General features: G+C 44.9%; 1 protein-coding gene across 3 annotated transcripts in view; it reads right to left on the bottom strand.

The window, feature by feature from the left end:
• The window catches only part of DPP6 (dipeptidyl peptidase like 6), a 799,813-nt gene that overhangs the window by 498,068 nt on the left and 278,832 nt on the right, over positions 1 to 22,913 (bottom strand). The gene's annotated exons all lie outside the window — the stretch shown is intronic.

Raw genomic sequence — 22,913 nt, 5'->3', positions numbered from 1 at the left:
CAGATGACACCACCCTTATAGCAGAAAGCAAGAAAGAACTAAAGAGCCTCTTGATGAAAATGAAAGAGGAGAGTGAAAAAGTTGGCTTGAAGCTCAACATTCAAAAGGCAGAGATCATGGCATCCAGTTCCATCCCTTCATGGCAAATAGATGGGGAAATAATGGAAATAGTGACAAACTTTATTTTGGGGGGCTCCAAAATCACTGAAGATGGTGATTGCAGCCATGAAATTAAAAGACGCTTGCTCCTTGGAAGAAAAGCTATAACCAACCTAGACAGCATATTAAAAAGCAGAGACATTACTCTGCCAACAAAGGTTCATCTAGTCAAAGCTACAGTTTTTCCAGTGGTCATGTATGGATGTAAGAGTTGGACTATAAAGAAAGCTGAGCGCCAAAGAATTGATGCTTTTGAACTGTGGTGAAGACTCTTGAGAGTCCCTTGGACTGCAAGGAGATCCAACCAGTCCATCCTAAAGGAGATCAGTTCTGGGTGTTCACTGGAAGGACTGATGCTGAAGCTGAAACTCCAATACACTGGCTACCTGATGAGAAGAACTGACTCATTTGAAAAGACCCTGATGCTGGGAAAGATTGAAGGCGGGAGGAGAAGTGGATGACAGAGGATGAGATGGTTGGATGGCATCACCAACGTGATGGACATGAGTTTGAGTGGGCGCCAGGAGTTGGTGATGGACAAGGAGGCCTGGCGTGCTGCAGTCCATGGGGTCGCAAAGAGTTGGACATGACTGAGCTACTGAACTTCCACCATATGGAGTGGAAATTAGTACAGGCAATGAAGCTTCTAAGTTCTGAATTCCAGTCCCAACTTAGATAATTTAGCAACACTGAGAAAAGTTTTGTTATTTTTTTATCTCCACTTTTCTTCTACGAAATATAGTCAATACCAGTCCTCATATAAAAATAGAAGCTGACATAAATATCAGATGGTGGTAGAGCAAAGTGTGTGTGTGTGTGTGTGTGTGTGTGTGTGTGTGTGTGTGCGCGCGCGCGCGCATGCACACGTGCCCTCATGTCTGACTTTTTGCGACCTCATGGACTGTAGCCCCCCAGGCTCTCTGTCCATGGAATTTCCCAGGCAAGTATACTGGAGAGGGTTGCCATTTTCTACTCCAGGGAATCTTCCTGATCCAGGGATCCAGCCTTATCTCGGGCATCTCCTGCATTGGCAGGCAGATTCCTTAGCAGTGAGCCACCTGTGTATAGTAAACGGAGAACTCAACAATCAATTTCACCAAAGTCTTCATTTCCAATCTGCTGCTATTTTCAAATACAAAATATTTGATGAGGAAATTTGCATTCCTCATCAATACATATGTTGCCCATGTAACAATGCCCAAACAAGGACACCACTGAGAATAAAAGGGGATACCTTTAAAACTCAAGCCAAGACACTGGCATAAACCAGGACTGTCCTAAGCACACTGGGAGATACGGTCACCTTACCTACAAAGCACTTTTTTAAACCCATAAACTGCTTTTTACCCTCATAATGCTAATAACTACTGATTCTTCTATTTTCTCATCATCCCCACATTCTGCCTTTAATTCTCTCAACATTGCCTAAAGGCCAAATTATTTTTTTCCAGAAGCAACTATCCTCATATAGACTCCAATGATGACAGGTGGTAAGCAGACCTCAAGCAAAATATTAAGACTGAAACAGAGACTTGGATCCAGGAGCTTATTATTTCTCTAAAAACACTGTGACCTCCTTGAGAACAGGAACTCTGGCACACATGCTTTTCATGCCCTTCCAGGACTAGCTGGGTAATGCCTGCAGACCAAGGACCAGTCACCTCCCTTTCTTCATTCCTTCTTCATGGCAGATCAGATTATTTCATTTACTGTCTACCCCAGGAAAAGATATAAATCAGTGCTAAACCACTAGCTCTCCAGAGAAAAACAAGATAGGAAAACAAAGTGATATTATTTCTATGCAGCAACTACACAAATTATATGGTGCTGATTATAGCAAATGCGGTAGAGTATTTCTATACTTACAGGCTAAAATTAACCATAGAATATAATGCCAGAATTATGCATTCTTCATAAACAAGTCACACTGTGCACGCATGAGCCACTCTAGATCCGGACAAAGTCTGCTAGGATGCCAAGAGATGCCACTGGTATCCACGGTATCAGGTGGTTTTCAGGCTTCTACATTCTGTTTCTAGGGTCAGAGGTTCAATGTTTATCATAATTATATGTGCATTCTTGTTTCATCAAAATACAGATTATGAGCCTGACAATTTTCCTCCAGGGATAACAGAGTTGGATGCAACAGCATGAGTGTGCGTGCGCGCGCGCACACACACACACACACACACACACGAGCCTCCCATGTGTCGTTTGTTGTTGCCGTGTAGTTGCCAAGTTGTGTCCAACTCTTTTGCAACCCCATGAACTATAGCCCACCTGGCTCCTCTGTCCATAGGACTTCCCAGGCAAGAGTACTGGAGTGGGTTGCCATTTCGTTCTCCAAGGGGTCTTCCCAAACCAGGGATTAAACCCACGTCTCCTGCACCTTCTGCACTGGCAGGCAGATGCTTTACCGCTGAGCCCCCTCCCATGAATTACAAAGCACCAGAGACGCGACCACATTATGTTTCTGAATAGGGACCAGAGCCACACAAGGGTTACCTCACTGTGAACAGAACCCAAGTCTTGGATGCCCAGATTATCGCTGGTCCAGAGATGATATTTTGATGAGCAGAACTGGACACAAATCAGTTTCTTTCATTCCCTACAGCCCTTTCAGGATAGATTTCTGCAGTTAATTGATCAATTTTTGCCAAATTTCAAGGATATGAGACAGCAAGGTTTTATTTTTTCCTTGGAACATGGAGGTAAGGTTATCCATATTTGAGAGAGATTTCACCAATAAAGCATAGATTTAGTAGCCTTTATGCATGAAAAACAACTTGAAATCCACTTTTTTCAATAAAAATGTCAGACCTAAGGTTCAATTAAAATGATGCATGCAAGTAATTTGGCACTTCCTGACAATAAAACCTCCAAACAGGTAAGATATTCAGGTAACAGAGGCACAATTTATACCTGTTATTTCAATCCATTAAAAACGTGCCCTTGGCCTAAACATTTAGAGGTGTATGTATGACAGAAAATATGTGTCTTTCTTCTGATTATTAATAATATATATTGAATTCTGCCAATCTCTCTACAGTTCTGAATACATCATGAAAACACCATCCAAATCTTTAATTTATAATGAAAATAAAGCAAATGGGACCAGCTGAGTCTCTTTCTGAATCATTAGAGCAGATACCTAATTAAGAAATATTGCTCTGTTTCTTTGGGAATGGAGTTCCCATCACGGAAGAGAGTCTCCAGCTGAACTCACGTCGATGTTAAGTGATTCTGAGGGCAACGAGCAGAAATCAGCTGCAAAGGAGAATCACGAGAACCCAGTGTGCATCTGAAATGGAGCTGGAAAGCAGTCCTAGATGCTTAGGTGGGGCCTTGCAGGCTCAAGGCAATCCAAGTCAGGCACAAATTTTTTTGGTGTCGTCGGGAAGAAGTCGGAAAAGGCTATTTGCTGGACAGCCCGTCATTCCCTCCTAAGTGGGCGGGACATGGAACCAGGGGCCCATGAGCGCCGCCTCCCCGAGCACCAGCCACGTGGCCTCAGGCACGTTTTCACTGAGTTTCCGTCTCCTCGTGTGGCAAATGGGGATGGTAGAGCCCATCCCGAGAGCCTGGGAGGACCAACCCAACAGCTGCCCTTGAGAAGCCTGTCAAGATCCCGAGACGCCGCTTAGCAGCACAGCGCCGACACCCGGTGACGCTCGGAACACCTAAAAGATCCTGCCACCACCCACCGCCTGGGGGAACCAGGTGCTCTTGGACCAGAAGAGATTCCCAAAGCTGATGTGAAGGAGGGGGGCTGGGGCAGCGATCACGACGTGGGGGTGACTAAGACGGGAAGAAGGGGGACAAACAAGCTCTCCGGGTAGAACCTGGGAGGGAAGACCGCACTCTGGGATGGCCGAGGTCGGGAAAAGACAAAGTCGAACTTGCTTCTGACAGGGACCAGCAACACAGCAAGGAGGCGCTTTCCCGGCGGTCCAATGGCTAAGACTCTACCTGCCAACGCAGGGACACGGGTTCAGCCCAGGAGGATTCCACATGCTGCAGGGCAGCTAAGCCCACGGGCGGAGATGACTGCAGCCCCACGCCCCCAGAGCCTGTACCCCAAACGGGAGAAGAGCTCGCACAGCAGCGGAGACCCAGCACAGCCGAAAACAAACAAACAGCATAAAATGTCTTAAAAAGGAAAGGGAAAAGACAAATGGAAATACAGCCAGTATTGAGCTGAATGGGCAGAAATGAGAGAACAGTTCATTAGCAAACACAGTTGTTTTTTTTTTTTAATTGAAATACAGCTCATTTACAATGTTACAGTATTTTCAGGTGTATAACAGTCATTCAAAATTTTTAGGTTATACTCCATTTAAAGTTATTATAAAATGTTGACTGTATTACCTATTCCGCCCAATATATCCTCACAGCTTATTTATTTTATACAGGGTAGTTTGTAGCCTGAATTCTCTACCCCAGATGGCCCCTCGCCTCCTTTTTCCCCACTGGGAACTACTAGACAGTTCTCTATCTCTCTGAGTCTCTTTCTGCTTTGCTGCTGCCGCTGCTAAGTCGTGTCCAACTCTGTGTGACCCCACAGACGGCAGCCCACCAGGCTCCGCCGTCCCTGGGATTCTCCAGGTAAGAACACTGGAGTGGGTTGCCATTTCCTTCTCCAGTGCATGAAAGTGAAAAGTGAAAGTGAAGTCACTGAGTCCCAACTCTCAGCGACCCCATGGACTGCAGCCCACCAGGCTTCTCCATATTGATTCAAATATTTTCTTTTTTTTTTTTTTTTTAGATTCGCCATATTACTGGTAACATATGGTATCTGTCTTTGTCTGTCTGACATTTCAGAAGGCATAACAGCCACCAGGTCCATTCATGTTCTTGCAAATGGTAAAATATCATTCTTTTTATGACTGAATAGTATTCCATGAAAATAGAATATTTTATCACACTATATACAAACATTACTCAAAATGGATTAAAGACCTAAATGTAAGACCAAAAACCATAAAACTCTTACGGAAAAAAACATAGGCAGAACACTCTTTGATATAAATTGCAGCAATAATTTTTTCCTAAGGCAAAGGAAAGAAAAGCAAAAACAAACAAATGGAACCTAATTAAACTTGAAAGCTTTTGCACAGCAAAGGAAACCATAAACAAAATGAAAAGATAACCTACCAAATGGGAGAAAATGTTTGCCAATGATATGACTGTGACAGGGGTTAATATTCAAAATACACAACAGGTCATACAAGTCAATATCAAAAAACAAACAGCCCTATCGAAAATGGGCATAAAACCTAAACTGACATTTTATTCCAGAGAAGACATACAGATGGTCAACAGACACATGAAGAGATGCTCAACACTGCTAGTCATCAGAGAAAGCAAATCAAAACCAAAATGAGATACCACTTCACACCTGTCACTCTCATCAAAAAGACCACAAATAACAAATGCTGGAGACGGTGTGGAGAAGAGAGAGCCCTCATACACTGTCAGTGGGAATGTAACTGGATACAGCCACTCTGGAAAACTGCAGAGGCTCTCCAAAAACTGAAAACAGAACCACGGTATGATGCGGCGATTCTACTCTTAGGCATAAGTCTGCAGAAGACAGGAACACTAGTTTGAAAAGCTACATGCACCCCCTACGTTCATGGCAGCGCTATTTACAATAGGCAAGAAATGGGGCGCAACCTAAGTGTCCATCAACAGACGAACAGATAAAGCAGATGTGAAACACACACACGGTGGAATATTACTCAGCCATATGAAAGAGTGGAAGAATGCCATTCGCAGCAACGTGGATGTATACACAGAGCCAGACACACACACAGGAGCAAACGTAATTTTTATAAAGTACTTAAGCAGACAAGGACTGAGGTGTTTAGGATGGGAATAGTTTCCCAAGTCACCTGGGGAAGTGGAAGGTAACTGTGACTGGGAAATCAGCAGGAGTTATAAGAGTAAGCCTAACTTAAGTAATTTCTAGGCCATCTCCAAACAGGAAAGAATATGTCCCTTTTTCTCACAGAACCCCGCCCGCTTAACCCCGCATTCAAGACTCTGTCCTGAATGAAAAAATGGCACATGGTGCTTAGCTTTCCCTCCTGTCCCCATCCTCCTAACTGTAAATGGAAAATATGAGGACATGTGTATATGCGATGCGCACTTGTTATACTAGGGTCTTTGAAAACTTTTCACCTGTGGTTAATTATCTCACTGGTACTTCTCCGTAGCCTTCACGGATGGCAAACTCATCAAACTTTTGCTATAACAAACTCAAGCTGGTTTAATCTATTTCAAACCTTAACTAGCTCAGACGCAAATACTACTCATTTATAGGTGGCAGCTAAAAAAGGAAATTCTAGAACGATTATGGAAACAGTACCAAAACTGAAGACAGCATGCCTCACACGCAGATGTGGTGAGGTCCACGGACACAGGAGGCAGAGGCGAGCGCTGAGACCTGGAAAAACGGCAGGCTCAGACACTCGGGGACGAGTGCACAGTGTTACTCTTCGAGAGTTCCCGTCAAGAAAGATGCTTCCATCCACTTACACGAGACACGGCAAGTGGGTCAATAAAATTTCACGGTTGGGGGACCAAAGGCAGCAAGTGCCAGAGACAAGTCAGTTGCTGATGAAAATGGACGTGGGCCTTCTGTTGTGGAGCTTGACGGAACCATCCTTCACCAAGACCAGCGCTTGTCCCAGACACGGGCCCAGTGCCAAATGCCAGCTGGATCCCACACACGTGCAGTCGTCCCACCAAACCCTGTCCTCGTGGAGCCCTCATTTCTACAGGTTTTGTGCTGAACCGCTTCCTTCCTTTCTTTCCTTTCAAAGACAAACTCTAGAGATTTTGCGTGAGGCTAACAGCGCCAGTTGAAAGAACTGTACATAAACTCCAAGAGAGGTCTTTAATGTTCGAGCCATCTTGGAAAAGTGGAATCTTGGAAAGGAAGCAATATCCTTCGAGTTTATTGTCATGCTTACAATAACCCTCCACACTTAAACTACTTTATATACTTCTTTAGGATGTGTATGGAATGGCGTTTTACTCGACTTTGAATTTTCTTCATTATTCCATTTATTTTCCCCAAACAGGGCCAATGTGCCCATTCTTTTCTGCAAGCAGGCTAGCTTCCACAAAGAACTACAAACCAGAAGGTGCGATCACAGCAATACCATCGCAGTTTGTATGGTGTGAACTCCTACACACATTATCTGGTTTGGTTTTTGCATGGCGTTTGACAGCAGGTTAATAACCTCACAGAAATGTGACTTAAATACATGCATCTGAAGTAAGCATATTTAGCTAATGTGAGCGTGGTGTATGTTTCAAACATCTTCTCTGTAGCCTTCACTAATGCCAAACTCATCAAACTTTTGCTAACAAATTCAAGTTCACCTTATCTATTTCAAACCTTAACCAGCTCAGATCCAAATACTACTCATTTATAGGTAGCAGCTAAAAAGGAAATTTTATAACTGTTATGGAAATACAACAAAGGCCGTAATGTTTATTGCCTAAGAAGATCCCTCTCAGTATGTGATACCGAATATTTCATAACAGATACCCAATAAACGCTGCTGTCTTCCTGAGCACACCTGGAATTCGGTAGTCTGTTAGAGTCTAATGAGTCTTCTGTTCTATCCTGCACACTATAGTTTCCTGAATCTACTTGAATTCTCCTGCCACGGAAAATGGAAGGTGAAGGTTGGGGTTCACGTTGTTTGCAATCTTCCATGTTGCCCAATGCAGCTGAGAAATGAATGAATAACCACGATACTCTTCATGACACAGCAGGTCGAACAAGTGAAGATTGTCTTCCTTCTGTTGCTGACCTTTCTGCTTCGACAATTCATCGTTACAGTGCCAGAGATGCTGAGGCCGTGGGTTAGAAACGCAAAACGTTATCCGATTGTCCTGCTTCTGCCCAAAGAAGAAGCGCGGAGGGGAAAACCCACCGTTGTGCTTTCTGCATCTCCAATGCTTTACGCTCCACAGACACAGCGTCATAACATCCTAGCATCTGAAGTCTACTTCAACCAAGTAGAAGGGAACGATGGACGGATGACAGGACAGACGTACATGCAGATACCCCCAGCTCCCACATCAGGGGCCGTAACTGCCAACAAAGAGGAGAGAACGTCTCTCTGGAATGATCGACGGCACTCAAGCCATCAGTTTTTTTTCTCTAACGTATATGCCCTTCCTGTGGCTGGGAACAATCGATGCTGGACTGTTACTTAACCAGTCCAAGACGAAGCAAAATAGTATCTCCTGATGAACAAAGAGATAGACACATGTCTCCATCCTCAGGTGCAGGTCCTACTTCTCTGCCAGTGGTTTCTGAGCTTTTGGTACAATGGGCTTCAGCTGGGGCCACCTCGACCTGCTCAACAAAAACCAACCAAGCGATTTATCTTTCCAGTAAGTTTTATCAGCGTACGAGGGCCGTCAGTGAGGTGATCCCTAGCTTCTTGGTCCAGGAGTCAGAGCTGTGTGTGCTGGCAGGGGTGTAAAAAGTACAGGAGAGCGTGTGGTTGATATGATATGTATGTAACTGATTCAGGGCTTAACAATTCCCCCCAAATCGCTCTCATTATCCTTAAATTCGCTACCCCTCTTTACAGGATCAAATAAGATGACAACGGACATTTCCAAACGTGGAAAGAGTATGCAAAAGAAGGGTAAGTATTGAGTCCTGTATTATTAAAAATCCCCTCACACGTTTCTAAATAAGACAATGTTATACACCTCTGCGCATATTTTCAAATCCAACAAAGATGTGATTTAAGGCCAAAACTGAGGATCCTCCAGCAAAAGCAAAGTCGTAAAATTTTTCTCTGCGTGCTCATGAAATTCCAGACATCGGATCAGCTCAGAAGCTCCTACAGAATTAAAAGGTATTCTAAGTGTCTTTCACAAAATTAAGATCCGAGTGAAAAACCACACATAATTTAGCGTTTCCTTTCTTTCGTATTCATTTGACAAGAATGTTTTCTGCGAGCTTCACAAAAGGCACAAGCCAGCGTTCTGGTGACAGTGATCTCCACATTCTTCAGCGTTTTGCTTGAATTCAATTACTGTCTTGTTACTTTAACTACAGTTTCCCCATTCAAGCAATGACAACACAATTACCTAAATCTAAAATTTTCAACAGGGATATTACAGCATAGACAAAAACTAATAGAAAATTCTCATCATACCTCTGTGCATTACAAAGACCATCATTCTGCAGGAAACCAAGCTCGGTAACCTTGTAAGAACTTGGTAACTTTAAAATGCAAGTCTACTTTGCACGCAAAGCTGCATACCGGGGCTGCTAACATCTCCACGTCCGTGGCAATATCACTACTGAACTAAGCTGGATAAGCAACTAAGCTGCAAATACATTTCTGATAACTAATAAACTACAACTAAGCTTCAAGTACCCTAATATAATTATTCAAGCCACAAGCCTAAGTGAATTTAATTGAGTCAAAAACTGCAGACTAATTGCTTCAAGTGCAGTGTATTATCTCTGCAATTTTGAGCATAGCAGCAGTTAAGGGAAAGTAAACGACTTCATTCAACGCAACAAACGTGCATCCATTTGGCGACTTTGTCCTACAGCCAGACTGTCTGGGGCCACACAGACAGTAATCACTTTGACCCAACTCACACCAGGTCATTATCTCTCCACTCCTTTATGAAAGTCACAGGGACCCTGGCCTCCCTACCAAGGCCTACCTGACCATTAGCTCTTTCATTGACAAGACATCATAACCACTGCACTGACAATATTTACAGCTGTTGTCTACTGAGCTCAGTGTAGAAACTGAGGTCACCCAGAGTCCAGCACTGCCGAGCTGGAAAGCGGCAGGACTGGGATTTACACTCCGGCCTGCTGGAGCCCAAGGCTGGTACTTCTCCTACGCAGCCCCTGCCTCACCACCACTTGGCTCTGTAAACCGAAGCTTCACTGTTTTGGGTTTCCCAGGTGGCTCGGTGTTAAAGAATCTGCGTGCCGATGCAGGAGATGTGGGTTCGATCCCTAGGTGGGGAAGATCCCCTGGAGAAGGAAACAGAAACCCACTCCAGTAGTCTTGCCTGGAGAATCCCACGGACAGAGGAGCCTGGCGGGCTATAGTCCATGGGGTCACAAACAGTCAGACACAGCTGAGCACACAACACTCACTCACTCACTGTTTCATTTCTTTCTTTTTAAGAAAGCACAGTATGCTGTTACCCACCCTGGAAATCACTCGTGCACCCACGCTGCCTTGCGACAAAGCCTAAGAAAGGTAGCCATCCCACCTAGCAGAGGGCAAGCAGGAGGAATGTTCCAGACCAACTCAGCCTTGCCATCTTGATCCACTTGCTTCCTTTTTCTTTGAAAGCACTCCTCCCACCTGAGTCTCAGAGGACCAGCTCAAACTGGTCCTCCAAGTCAACTCTCTCTACACATAGGGGAAGGTGGTGCAATCTGGATCTTACCATCTTTTCATTTCAGGGCGTCACTTTCGTGGAGGAGAAAGACTTGGTGCTTCTGCTTCAGCAACAACAGAAAGGGGCTTTGGGAACGCACACTGTCCATTTCCCCACCTTTTCTCATCAACTGGCTTTCTTGTTTGTGAGTTGGTAAATGAGAGGACGTTCGCTTACGTAACAGACATGAGTCATGGCAATGCTGGATGGCCATGCCTGGCCTGTAGCTGCGGCAAAGAGTCGGTGCTTTCGTGGTGGGAAAGGCTTCAGGCAAGTCAGGTGGGGGTCGGATTTGGGGCAAGGAAAAGTGGCAGTGACACATCAAGCATCAGAGACAGCAAGGTAAGCCTGGCGTTCGGGAGCTGGGTTTTATTTTCCTCCAAAAATTTCATCCATTTGCTGAATGAATCGAACCACGGACCCCCGAGCTCTGTGAGACGCTCACCGGACAGGTTTCAGGGAGGACAAGGTGCTTCACCCCTTCACTGATTTATTCTGCACATAGACTCATGGGCCGGCACGGTGCACGCTGCTGGAGATACAAAAGGAACAGGGCCTGTCTATCAGAGGCTCACAGCTGTGTGTCAGGGAAGGGAAAACACGTTCCACATTAGAGAGCTTTAAGGAGAGGAAGTCCTTTGTCACACTTGCCCCTATCGGAGGCCAATGGGCATCCTACGGTCCTGGTGATGAGAAGACAGCCAGCAAGTCAGCCGTGACCCACAGAGCACATGCTGACCCTCAGCTAAAGCTGCATCCAGGGATCCATAGACCCCCTAAATCCACAGATCCCTAGTTTTGTCTTGCAGAGTAACCCAGGAAGTCGAAAGATCAAAATCCTACACTTCTACTACTATTTATAGCAGCAGATCTGCCCAACCCAGGGATTGAACCCAGGTCTCCTGCGCTGCAGGCGGATTCTTTACCAGCTGGGCCACAAGGGAAGCCCAAGAAGACTGGAGTGGGTAGCCTATCCCTGCTCCAGCGGATCTTCCTGACCCAGGAATTGAACGGGGGTCTCCTGCATTCCAGGCAGATTCTTTACCAGCTGAGCTAATGTAGGGAAGCCCTAGAGGTGATGTAAATTACCAAAGTCACACAGCTAACAAATTCAGGACACAAACCACACGAAGGGAACAGAGAGATACTCAACTTGGAGTCCACGGATGGACGTGAGAACTTCTGTGAGCCTCACCCGAGGTTATGAGACTTTTTCTTTTTTGTTGTTTGTTTTTACAGTTTAAAAGTGTTTTTTTTTAATTATGAAAGTATGATAACACATTCACAGGAGACTTGAAAAATACAGAACAAAGTTACACATAGCTCCACTATATATTACAATCATGTTTTTAGGTAGATTAAGATTTTTAGTTGGCATTTCAGTACCAAACTCTCCAAAATTAATAGAATGAACAGATAGAAAAGTGGAAGGATAGAGTAGATCTGAAAAGCACGATGAACCAGTTCAGTATAATTGAGATTTATAACAATTTTTCTTGCTACATCAGGATACAAATTCTGTTCAAGTTCCCATAGACTACAAACCAGGAGACACTGGAACATATCCAGGGACAGAAAACAAAGGTGCAAAATCTTCAAGATAGGAGACATTTTTCTGGTTGGCAGATCCATAGCTTTTATCAGACCCTCAAAGGGGCTCCATAATCCCAGGGCAGCGATCAACACAGCATCAGTTCCGTTTAAGCTTATGAACGGTAACAGTCCCAGTGTTTCGACATCAGCCTTCCTGCTGGGCCAGGTACCCAGCGTGCCCAGGTGTTTGTCTGGGAATCCTGTGTCTCTTGACTCTGATCTTCCTACACCTGTCGTATAACTACTACCTTTGAAGCTATTCAAGTGTAAGAGGAAATTGAAAATTACCTACTGCCTACTTCCAAAGCAGGCAGAATTTATTAATTGTTGCTTATTTTTGAAATTTGGGGAGAAAAACATTTGTTATATCCTCATTTTTTTTCCCCTCGTTTGAAAAACAACTCATTAAGTAACTCATTAAACAGAAGTTGCTCTGAAAACCCTAATGCCTCCAGGGATGGTGCTATAAAAAGAAGAAACATCTCTGCCTCTCCACAGACAGGAAGACAAGGAACTGCAGGAAACCCCGGCTGCCCTCAGCACACACCCCTTCTCAGCCGGTCTGCAGACAAGGGTTTTTATTGCATCTACAACACAAAATTCTTTTATTGCCGTTTCAGTTTCCAGTCCATCTCAGTTTGGGGATTAATCGTCTTAGTATATTATTTTTATTGGGTCTCACCCAGGAGTGCTTGGTTTGAAGCAAAAACTAAGAAACTGTCCTGAGTTTGCAAAGTGCTGGCTGTGTGATTTTGGTAATTGACGTAACCTCTCCGAGCCCTATTTCCTCCTGCACAAAATCCTTCTACTGAATCAGGCGTCTGGACTGTTGCTCTGGAGCTCTGATGGCCTGTCCTGGGGTCACGAGGGTGGTGCTTTCATCTCTTTCACACATTGGATTTGTCTTTTCTTTACGTAATAGGTTTCTGTTACTAAAACGGGTCCACAAATCACACTGGCCAAGATGGTCTATAAAGTGCCCTAAAAGTCAAAATTCTGTGATTTCCTAGAACAACACCTCTTGGAATGGACACAAACCCTCACCAAATGCTGAAAATCAGGAGAGCCACTCAAATACCATCGTTAATGCCAACACGCACAGTAAGGGCTCATTCAACGGCAGATTGAAATCTTCATTCTAAGAATAGCGTTCTGTGCTTAAAAAATGTTTTCCTCATAGCAGTGGTGTGACTGGCATTATCGCCAAATGTGGAAGTGAACCAGATTTGCCAAGATCGCTCAGCTACGAGGGGGAAGGGCTGGGATGTGGAGTCAGAAGCATCCATGTGTTCTCCCAACCGCCAGCAAACAGGGCTATTGGCAATGACTATTCACAATGTCAAAGTGAAACAGCCACCCCTGGACCCCCATCGGAGCTTCGAGGTATGAGATTTGAAGTATTAAGGCTTTATGATTTGTAATGGCTGAAGAATTGATGCTTTGGAACTGTGGTGTTGGAGAAGACTCTTGAGAGTCCCTTGGACTGCAAAGAGATCCAACTAGTTCATCCTAAAGGAAATCAACCCTGAAAATTCATTGGAAGGACTGATGCTGAAGCTGAAACTCTGATCCTTTGGCCACCTGATGCAAAGAACTGACTCATTTGAAAAGACCCTGATGCTGGGAAAGATTGAAGGCGGGAGAAGAAGGGGATGACAGAGGATGAAATGGCTGGATGGCATCACCGACTCGACAGACATGAGTTTGAGCAAGCTCCAGGAGTTGGTGATGGACAGGGAAGCCTGGCGTGCTGCAGTCCGTGGGGTCACAAAGAGTCGGACACGACTGAGTGACTGAACTGAACTGAACTGATTTGTAATGGCAGGACAGCCTTTACCTGGCAAAGCTCTCTCACTGGTAATCGCATTGTCTGATTGTGTATCATATGACTTGGTACTGGGAGAGTGCAGGGTTTGTTTGTTTTTTCAAAATCAGAGCCAGAAATTCTAATCATCCAAAGTCTTATAAATGTTTTTCAGATTATTTCAAGAAATAGGACGTGTATATATCTACGTTCCTATCTACCTACTCATGTGCGTGTATGTATCATATGGCCTTAAAACACCCTGTTGCTTGTGGACTTGAGTTCCATTTGGGACATCACACACTCCTTTTCAGCTCTCTGAAAACTAGAATCCTACAGTGCCCTTTCGAGTCCCTCAAAGTCACACCCAGATGACATAACTCCCCCACAAAGTGAAATTTTACATCCAAGTCGCTCTTCCAGTTTCAAATACTCCCCTCAAATCCTGTTCTTTTATGCAGGATTCTGTCACGTGAAGTTCAGTTTTCTTCTCTTTCTTTGAGAATATGACTAACCCTCTGCTGCTTCCCATCCTTCCCAGGGCATCACGGCACTGTAACCCTCTCTTGTGGGCACCAAAGAATTGATGCTTTTGAACCGTGGTGCAGGAAAAGACTCTTGAGAGTCCCTTGAACAGCAAGGAGATCAGACCATTCAATCCTAAAGGAAATCAGTCCTGAATATTCACGGGAAGGACTGATGCTGAAGCTGAAGCTCCAATACTTTGGTCACCTGATGCAAAGAACAGACTCATTGGAAAAGACCCTGATGCTGGGAAAGACTGAAGGCAGGAGGAGAAGGGGGAGACAAGAGGATGAGACGGTTGGATGGCATCACCGACTCAATGGACATGAGTTTGAGCAAAGTGGGAGTTGGTGATGGACAGGGAAGCCTGGCGTGCTTCAGTCTACGGGGTCGCAAAGAGTCGGACAGGACTTAGCGATTGAACAACAACATGTAAGCAGGTCCTGTTTCCCCAAATTGCCTCCAAGCCCCACAAAACATTCCACCTCCCCAGGTGGACCACTCCACCCTGCCCGCTCCCCGCCCCTTAGAATGCAGACCGCAGAGCTGGGAATTCTCCTCCTCTCCTGACCTCCAGCTGGTACGTCCAGCTCTCCTTTCCTCTACTCTGCCTCCTGACTGACTGTAGGGATGATCAAACTAAATGAGATAAGTCAGGAAGAGAAAGGCAAACACCCCACGGTATCACTTATATGCGGAATCTAAAATGCAACATAAATGGGCTTATCTATGAAACAGAAGGAGACTCAGACGTAGAGGACGGACATCACGCCCAAGGAGAATGATGGACTGGGAGGTTGGGATTAGCAGGTGCAAACTGTATAAATACAATGGATAAACAACAAGGTCCTACTGTATCGCACAGGGAACTATAACCAGTATCCTGTGATAAACTGTAACAGAAAAGAATACTTTTTAAAATGTATATAACTGAATCACTTTGCTGTACAGTAGAAATTAACACAACAGTTGTAAAGCAACAATACTTTAATAAAAAAAAATTAAAAACAAATAAAAACCTTCCTCCAATCCAACAGCTGTCTAATAAGTGGATGGGGTATTAGGCAGCTATTAAAGTTTAAAATATGTTTACCTGACTCTCCTACCCAGGGATCCAACTTAAGATACATAGTTAGTGTCATAATTTTAGAATTTCCAGTGGGAACACTGTAACAACCTCAAACATTCTAACAAGAATGCAAATCTTGTCCTCAAAATAGAGAAGGATTCTTTCATTCATTTTAACACCTACATCATCACCATTCAAGGACATCTCTATTGAATATTTCCAAGAGACAAAAATGAGCATGCATTTCAGATTTTGTGGTTTGATGACCATCTTTCTCTGGGCAAACCTACTACTTATGGGGTGGAATCTAGCCTTCCACGGACATGGACACCCACTATTGTCAAGAGGAATCACATGAGCGCGTCAGAAGACAGACCTTGGAAAATGTTCTGAAAGAGCTCCCTGCCCACCTTGGTTTCCCATTTTAATCACCACACCGTGCTGGTGCTTTTTAGTCCACCATCTCCACCTTCACAGGGGCGTCAGACACAAATTTTTGAAAAGCCTGTATTCCAAATTCATGGCTTAGCAGTTTGAGAGAATGCTTAGCATCTTGTACAGTTTCTGAGAAGAAAGCAGTTTTTCTCAGAACCTAGTAGGAGAGGCTAAAGCTCTCTAGACATGGGTCAGATGCTAGTAAGGGAAGCTACACATCTCTAAAAATCGATCAGATACAATTCCTGGGTCGGGAAGATCCCCTCGAGAAGGAAATGGCAACTCACTCCAGTATTCTCGCCTGGAGAATCCCATGGATGGAGGAGCTTGGGGGCTATAGTCCATGGGGCTGCAAGAGTCAGACACAAGTTAGTGACTAAAGCACCACCACCACTAGTAAGAAAATAAAATGTACACTGCCATGGAAAATTCTATTATCAAGACTCTTCTATCACTGGTGTGTTTTGTAAAGTTGCTGGTGGAGGGCTGCATTCCAGATCCTATAGCATCCGAGCCACCGGTGCCAAAAGGAGCCGGCCACCACCATGGAAGCTGGCCCAGGACACTGACTCAATGTCCGTGCTTATGGCCGTTTTTCTCATGAAGGGATTCACAGCAAATTTTGACTCCATTGCCATAAGCTCAACCTGGAAACGGAAGCTGAACCCAGCAACAGTATCTGCTGTTTGGTCCTTGACTGATGTAGCACTTGCTCCAATGAAAACACAGAATTCACAGACCTGATAACACACACAGAACCCATCAGCGGTTGAAGGGGCGCCAAGACAGGCCCCACAGTGACCTCTCCCTGCTTTTCCACAAACAACTGGGACCAACTGGGACCATAGTTTGTCTTGTATCAACTCTGCCATAACTTTGTACCAGAAATTTCAACCATTAATAATTCAATTTGGTCTGTTCACCAACAGTTATTGTTAAGCTTTTGGTTTTTGTTTTATTTTATGTTGGCATATACTTGATTATTGCTTTCCAGGTGGTGCAAACGGTAAAGAACCCACCTGCCAACGCAGGAGACCTAAGAGATATGGGTTCAGTCCCTGAGCTGGGAAGATCTGGAGGAGAGCCTGGCAACCCACTCCAGTGTTCTTGCTGGAGAATCCTGTAGACAGAGGAGCCTGACGGGCCACAGTCCATGGGGCTGCAGAGTCGGACACGACCGAAGCGGTGAAGCACACATGCCTCGTGAACAGTGTTGTGTTGGTTTCAGGCGCACGGCAAAGTGATTCGGTCACACACGCACACGTATCCATTCTTCTTCAGATTCTTTTCCCGTTTAGGTTCTTACCAACGATTGAGCAGCGTTCTCTGTGCTACACAGTAGGCCCCAGTTGATTATCTGTTTTAGATATACACACTGCTATTGCTAAAGTTATGGATGTTCTGAAGGAGGGTGACACACTGTACCAGTTTTACATGTTTTTAAGTAATTGGATTTGTCTCAACCTTTTAGCAAAGCCAGGTGGAATATAGCACATAAAAAAATGAGTTTGATAAGGAGAATCAACTGTGAACAAATACTGGTCCTGTATAGGTACGGGGGGTGACTAAAGGCCTATCAGGGACATGACATAAAGCGTTCCGGAGCGTAAACTGCAGACGGGGAGGAGCATGGAGAAGAAACTTCCTGGACTTAACCACGTTCCCTGGGCTATTTTAAAAAATCCTTTCCACCCTCCTCTCTTTAATTTATTTCCCCACATTAAGGAACACAAGATGCCCAAGTCAGGAAGGAAATGTCAGTCTCGTGAAGAATTACAGCAAGTGGGATTCAGGCTGAAATTTCACCCAAACGCGTGGTTATCTCCTCCTTGTGGCTTTAAGGCCACAAGGCATCCAGATGCAAATTTTAAAAGACATTTCAGTCCATTCCGTGTTTCCAAAGGATGTCTGAAAAAAGAATACACACCCCACACCTGACTGATATTTTTAAAGCAAGGACTTCAAGCCACCATTGACCTCTAAAATCTTTTAGAGAATTGCTTCTTTACCCAGTTAAATTCTTGCCCTCAATTTTCAGGACTCGATCATCAGACTCATCCAGTCTTGTCTTTCTCAACGAGAGAGGGTGAAAGATGTCTATTACAAAACCAAATCAGTTAATGCCAAAGACAGGCACGGCTCATTTCCATAAAAAATAATTAAGCTACAATTCCCGATGAGCCGGAAACATGGTAACTGTTCATTACTGTAAGTGGTGAGCGTCTTTGCATTTTCAGCAGGCACGTTGGAGCTGAAGACGTTTCGGTGAAGGTGAACGGAAAGCATTTTCCAGCCCTTTACATCCTCCAGCTTTTCTCTGTGGAACACTGAGAATTCCTGGCAAAGCTTTCCGTGGCAACTCCACTACTAAAGAGGAAGCGCAGGACCAGGTTTAATGTGACACTTGCTGATAAAGTATAACACAGCGGACTGTGTTCCGTGCAGAGAGAGTATTTTCCAGGAAGGAAAGTCAGCTGGTTCCCATCTGTTTTGAATTTGGGCTGTGGATACAGCCGATCTGGTGGGGTGGGGCGGTGTGGGTTTTCATGCAGTAGATTAAGTGAGCAGAATACTACTGGAGCTCGTCATCAGTTCTCGTGAAGTTCACAGGATACAAAATTAATACAGTCCCATTTATCACTGCATTTCTATACTGTAACGATGAAAATTCAGAAAGAAAAATTAAGGAAACAATCCCATTTATCATTGCATCAAGAAGGGCAGAATTCTTTTTCCTTCCTCAGGGAGGAAGGAAAGTTTTGAAAGAAAAGACTTATACTCTCAAAACTGTAACACACTGATGAAAGAAACTGAAGATGATACAGAAAGATACACCATGTTCTTGGATCGGAAGAATCAATATTGTTAAGATGAATATACTACCCAAGCCAACCTACAGATTCAATGCAACCCCTATCAAATCATCAATAGCACTTTTCACAGAACTAGGACCAAGAAAACAGTTTTATATTTATACGGAAACACAAAAGACTCTGAATAATCAAAGCAATCTTGAGAAAGAAAAAGGAAGCTGGAGGAACCAGGTTCCCTGACTTCAGAGTATATTATAAACCTACATTGATCAAAACAGTATGGTATGGTACTGGCACAAAAACAGCAGCAAAAGCTCAGAAATAAACATATGCACCTAAGGCTAATTAATCTATGACAAAGGCGGCAAGAAGATATAATGGAGATAAGACAGTCTCCTTAGTAAGTGGTGCTGGAAAAACTGGACACCTACATGAAAAAGAATGAAATTAGAACATTCTTTAACATCACGTGCAAAAGTAAACTCAAAGTGGATGAAAGGCCTGAACGTAAAACTGGATACCGTGAAACTCCTTGGGGAAACCATAGGCAAGAACACTCTCTGACACGCATCACAGCAGTATCTTTCTGGACTTCTTTTAATACAGCATGTGACTTACATCCCAGAAGACTGGGAACTACCCATGGATACCAGGACACACAGATTACAGCTTTGCACTGGTGTGCGCTTCATTGCCACGCTGGTCTTGCCAGTAATGAGACTATATATCCTTCCTCGGAGAAGAGCATCACTCAACGCCCCTTCCTCTCCTCAGAAACGTCACACTGCTGTCCCTTTGCTCCCTCAGCTCCAGGACCCACCCTGGCAACTCCAGGCCCTGAGCCCTTCTCAACCTGCTCTTGCTTGGACACCCATGACTTCTGAATTCTCCCCCTCAAATCTTTCACACCCCAACCCGTTTTGCAGTGAAAGTGATTCTCTCTCTCTCGCTGCTCTGGAAGCTCACAAATCCTACAGGTATTTCCAGATAAACTTAAGAGCCTGGCATCCCTATCCTTCACCAGTTCCTTCAAGCTTCCTTTTCATCCAGAGAGTCTTATATAAGTTAGTCCATGGGCAGAATGGCTTATTTAAAACCAGAGACATCACTTTGTCAACAAAGGTCCATCTAGTCAGAGCTATGGTTTTTCCAGTAGTCATGTATGGATGTGAGAGTTGAACCATAAAGAAAGTTGAGCACCAAAGAACTGGTGCTTTTGAACTGTGGTGTTGGAGAAGACTCTTGGGAGTCCCTTGGACTGCAAGGAGATCCACCCAGTCCATCCTAAAGGAGATCAGTCCTGGATATTCACTGGAAGGATTAAAGGACTAAGGCTGATGCTCCAATCCTTTGCCCACCTGTTGTGAAGAGCTGACTCACTGGAAAAGACCCCAATGCTGGGAAAGATTGAGGGCAGGAGAAGGTGACGACAGAGGATGCAATGGCAAGATACCATCACCAACTCAATGGGCATAAATTTGAGCCAACTCCGGGAGTCAGTGAGGACAGAGGAGCCTGGTGTACTGCAGTCCATGGGCTTGCAGAGGGTCAGACACAACTTAGCGACTAAACAACAACAGCAACATGGGCAGAATGGAATTTGACTTATAATAGTACAGGAGGAGAGTGAAAAGTTGGCTTAAAGCTCAACATTCAGAAAACGAAGATCATGGCATCCGGTCCCATCACTTCATGGCAAATAGATGGGGAAACAGTGGAAACCGTGTCAGACTTTATTTTTCTTCTGGGCTCCAAAATCACTGCAGATGGTGACTGCAGCCATGAAATTAAAAGACACTTACTCCTTGGAAGGAAAGTTATGACCAACCTAGATAGCATATTCAAAAGCAGAGACATTACTTTGCCAACAAAGGTTCATCTAGTCAAGGCTCTGGTTTTTCCTGTGGTCATGTGCGGATGTGAGAGTTGGACTGTGAAGAAAGCTGAGCACCGAAGAATTGATGCTTTTGAACTGTGGTGCTGGAGAAGACTCTTGAGCATCCCTTGGACTGCAAGGAGATCCAACCAGTCCATTCTGAAGGGGATCAGTCCTGGGTGTTCTTTGGAAGGAATGATGCTAAAGCTGAAACTCCAATGCTTTGGCCACCTCATGCGAAGAGTTGACTCATTGGAAAAGACCCTGATGCTGGGAGGGACTGGGGGCGGAGGAGAAGGGGAGGACCCAGGATGAGATGGCTGGATGGCATCACCGACTCGATGGGCATGAGTCTGAGTGAACTCCGGGAGTTGGTGATGGACAGGGGGCGTGCTGCAGTTCATGGGGTCGCAGAGAGTCAGACACGACTGAGCGACTGAACTGAACTGAACTGAGTACAATTACTGCCATCGTTGACACTTTCTGAGTCATGAAAGAACCATCTCTCCTACTAAGAAACTCTGAAGCAAGCCTTTCTGCACTTCCGAATACTGACGCTCGATGTTCTGGTTCTTCTTTCCCCGCTTCCCCCTCCCCCTCCTCTTCCTTCTCTTCTTCTCCCTCCTCCTCTTTTTAATACTCCGTTTGCCTTCACAGCAGTCGCCTCACATTGCCTCTTCTTTTAAGACAGCCACACAAAAAATTTACCTGTCATGATGGTCAAAGCGAGATCCTCTGTTTAAGTATCTTGTCCGACCACTGACAGAGGCAGAAGGCTGCGTACAAAGAGCGCTAGCCAGGGCAGGCCAGGCCATCATCTACGTGTCCCTGGCAAGGCCCGCCCTCTCAAAAGTCTCGGCTCCATGCACTGTGTTTCGTGTAGTCTTTAAAGTTCATTTGGCTGCACTGGGCCCTAGTTGAAGCACAGGAGCTCTCCGTCTTGTCTGAGGCATGCAGCATCCCTGACCAGGGGTCACACCCGGGCCCCTTCACTGGGAGTGTGCAGTCTTAGCCACTGGACCAGCCGGGAAGTCCCGCCATGCCTGTTAAGGCTCACTCTATAGCTGTTTGTAAAATTCTCTTCACTTCAGAAAACACTTCTGTAGTGCCATTAGCATTACAAACAATTAGATCATTTTTTTTGTTAGGTTTAGTCTTTTAAAATTGTTTATTAAGCTGAAATTCACTTAACACAGAACAAACTATTTTGATAAGTACAGTTGGGTGGTATTTAGTACACTCACAAAGCTGTCGACCATCACCTCTAAGACTGCCATCACCACCAAAGAAACTTCCAGTTGCATTAGCGGTCACTCTCCATTCCCAGCAGCCCCTAGTAACATCCTCGATCTAATCTAACCCACCAGTCCACACCAGGTCCCAGGGCCCATCGTTCATTAGGAGAAGAGACGCATGGGCCTACATATTAGGACTCGTGCAGCTCAGAAAAACTGAGAAGCAACAAAAATGAAGCCGTCGGCGGCTTCCCTGGGGGCTCAGACGGTAAAGAGTCCACCTGCAGCCCAGGAGACCAGGCTTCGATCCCTGGGTTGGGAAGATCCCCTGGAGGAGGAAATGGCAACCTTCTCACCTCTGGCAGGACTATCAGAGCTACCAGTTCTCAGATCAAGGGAAGTTACAGAGGTGGTGACTGAACTTAACAAAGAGCAAAAGATTCAGGCTTGTCCACAGGACACAGAGTATTTCCATATGAAAAGAGATTTTGCTGAAGACCGTTAAAGAAAAGGGATGTTTGCCTTTATCTGTGAGATTCCCCAGCCAAAGAAGGTGGAAGGGATCACAGGATGCACTGTTCCAGCTCTGGGATTCTGTGACACACAAGCCCCGCCGGTGCGCGCGTGCACGTGCCTGTGGGTGTGTATCCACACACACACAAATACGGAGTCTGCCTCCCTGCTCACTATGTGAGGAACGGGGTGTCCCGGTTGGCCGGAATCATGGAGACCGAGCCTGCGGTCTCCTCTGTCTCTCAGCAGCCCCTGAGATGAGCACTTTCCAACTCTAAGTCATTTGACGCGAGGGTAGCACAGTTTAAAAAGGGAGAGAAAGAACCTTAATATAGCTCTCTAAGGTAGGATCTAGTGTGTGAGAATACGCTCAGTCAAATTAGCCTCTGATTTTTCTACTTCACTTTCGAGGCTAACCTCTGGGTACATGGGA

Source organism: Capricornis sumatraensis, chromosome 5 (genome assembly GCF_032405125.1).
Source record: "Capricornis sumatraensis isolate serow.1 chromosome 5, serow.2, whole genome shotgun sequence".
Lineage (NCBI taxonomy): Eukaryota > Metazoa > Chordata > Mammalia > Artiodactyla > Bovidae > Capricornis > Capricornis sumatraensis.
The sequence above is the reverse complement of the archived record's forward strand: the minus strand, read 5'-3'. Positions and strand labels throughout refer to the sequence as shown.